Source organism: Chinchilla lanigera, unplaced genomic scaffold (assembly GCF_000276665.1).
Source record: "Chinchilla lanigera isolate Chin_1 unplaced genomic scaffold, ChiLan1.0 scaffold00051, whole genome shotgun sequence".
NCBI classification, from domain to species: domain Eukaryota; kingdom Metazoa; phylum Chordata; class Mammalia; order Rodentia; family Chinchillidae; genus Chinchilla; species Chinchilla lanigera.
In genome coordinates, this window is record NW_004955452.1 from 5430211 (window position 1) to 5432870 (window position 2660).

Below are 2660 nucleotides of genomic sequence, written 5' to 3' on the forward strand. Positions count from 1 at the left end.
AGTTAAGGAGAATTAAGGCCTAATGGCCTCCTCTCGAGCACCCAGGAGAAAGGGAGTGCAGGTTCTAGGGAAAAGTCAATCCAGCTGAGATTAAGTTGTTTATCTGAGCACTTATTCACGGATATTGGAAAGCAAGTGAATCCTGGGTTACTTTTTTGTGGTCCTGGGGATCAAACCCAGGGTCTTGTGTTTCTCAGAGCTGGTACCTGTGTCCGAGTGAACAAAGGCAAGATGAGCCCAATGCTAGGTGCTCTTTGCCCACTGGAGAAAAGAGCCTCCGGGGCTGCCTGCAGGCTAACTCTGTGTCTGCTTGTCTTTCCTTCTTGTTCACCCCGGGTGAGGGTGATAAACAAGCAGAACTAGATCCCTGCGGGTGACGCCTGGGAGGGGAAAGGCCAGAGTAGGCTGTTCCCCTGCAACTGGCGCCTGAGGGCACGGACCTGGGACCCAGAAGGCCAGTTTGCTACATAGCTAAAAACTACAAACGGCTCAGATTACCTGGGAATGGTGAGAGCTACTAAGCAGCTGGCGCAGGGTAGTGTACATTGATACAACAGAGGAGAAAAATGCCATTTGGATTTGAGGTGCAGAGCAATAGCTACCATATACTGAGCACTAACTACACGCTGAATGTAAGGGAGGGAGGGGTCTTTACATGAAGTGTCCCATTTCATATCCTGGAGAATCATCTGTGGGAGGTGTGATCACTTTTTCAGATGAGTTAACTGAGGCCATGAAAAGTTAACTCACCCAACTAGTTAATAAGCAATGGCTGCCGCGCGTGGTGGCGCACACCTGTAATCCCAGTACCCAGTGGTTGAGGCAGGAGGATCGTTGTGAGTTCGAGACCAGCCTGGGCGACAAAGTGAGCTCAAGGCCAGCCTGAACTGCACAGCGATGCCGGGCGTGGTGGCGCATGCCTGTAATCCCAGCACTCAGGAGGCTGAGGCAGGAGGATAGTTGCGAGTTCAAGACCAGCCTGGGCTACAAAGTAAGCTCAAGGCCAGCCTGAACTGCATCACTAGACCCTGTCTCAAAAAGACAAAAATGAAATAAAATAAAATAGAATAAAAACTGCATAGTGAGACACTGTCTCAAAACAAAACAAAACAAAACAAAACAAAAGCAGTGGCTGGCCAGGCATGGTGGTGCATGCCTGTAATGCCAGCACTCAGGAGGCTGAGATAGGAGGATTGCGTGAGTTCAAGGCCAGCCTGGCCTACACAGCGAGTTCAGGGTCAGCCTGAATTACAAGCAAGATTGTGTCTCAAAAAAAAAAAAAAAAAAAAAGTAATGGCATCAAACTGGGCATGGTGGTGCACATCTGTAGTCATAGCTACTCGGGAGGCTGAGGCAGGAAGATCTCAAGTTCAAGACCAGCCTGGGCAACTTAGAGAGACTCTTCTCTCAAAATGGAAAATAAAAAGGGCCAGTGTATAGCGCACTTCCATGGTTCAATCCCCAGTACAGGGTTCCGGTTAGGCAGACTGGAATTCAGATCAGAGGTATTTCCTGCTTCAGGCTTCTCAGTTACCTCACGTTGCCTCCAGCACTGGTTTCCAACCCTGGCTGCACATTGGAGTTAGCTGAGCAATTTTAAAATCTACTGGTGTCCAAGTCTGCTCCCAGAGCCTCTGATTTCACTGATGCAGGTCTAGCTTTGGCACTGGGAGTACAGAGTACTTTGGTGCTGGCCTACAGGGTAAGAGTCTGGCTCCTCTGCTTAGTGTAGAAGGGCCTTTGACTTCTTCGCTAAGCTCTCCTGTACCTTTATTTTTCACCCATTTCCTCCAAGCCAGTTACCATGCCCTGTCCATGCTATGCCTTTCTATTTATATTTCTGTGCCTTTAGGTGTTATTTCCTTGGCTTGGGATACATCTCTTCTCACAGTTTTTTGGTTTTTGTTTTGTTTTTTGTACCGGGAATTGAACTCACGACCTTGTGCTTGCCAGGCAGGCGCTGTGCTGCTGAGCTATATCCCCGGCTACATCTCTTCTCTCTCACCCAGCTAGAACACTCTGTTCTTCTCCAATACTGTGGCAGCCTGAGTCTCCAGGCCGGCCCCAGTGATCCCTACCCCTTACAGTCATACTCCTGTACGATCCCCTTCCACACTACACAGGGCTGCTTTGTGTGATATGATATGGGATGATGATGGATTAGAGCTTCCAAGGATGGGTCAGAAAATGTGTCACAGCTTCCATCTTTTTCTGTCCTGGATCATTTTGCTGTGGGAGAAGCCAGCTTGGGGCCAAGTCTTGAGTAGCAGCCTCATAGAAATCCCCGTGGGGGGACTGAGGCCTTTTTCCAACAGCCACGTGAGCGGCTTCCATCTTGGAAAGCACCCTCCAGCTGGGGTCTGTCCTCCCGGCGGAAGGCTTGACTGCGGTCTACGGGAGGCCTTCTGCCAGATTCACCCGCTAAGCCACTCCAGAGTTCCTGAGCTATTGAAAGTATGAGGATAATGTTTGTTCTAAGCTGTCAAATTCTAGGATACTTTATCATGCAGCAATAGATACCTAATAAAAGTACCAAGCCCGAGGATACGATACTCAGTGAAGTGCTTACTCCTCTGCTACTGACAATGAACTGATCACCCTGTGTCTCTTCTGAGCCATATGCAACACGTGTCACACAGACCTTAATGTTGACTTGCTTT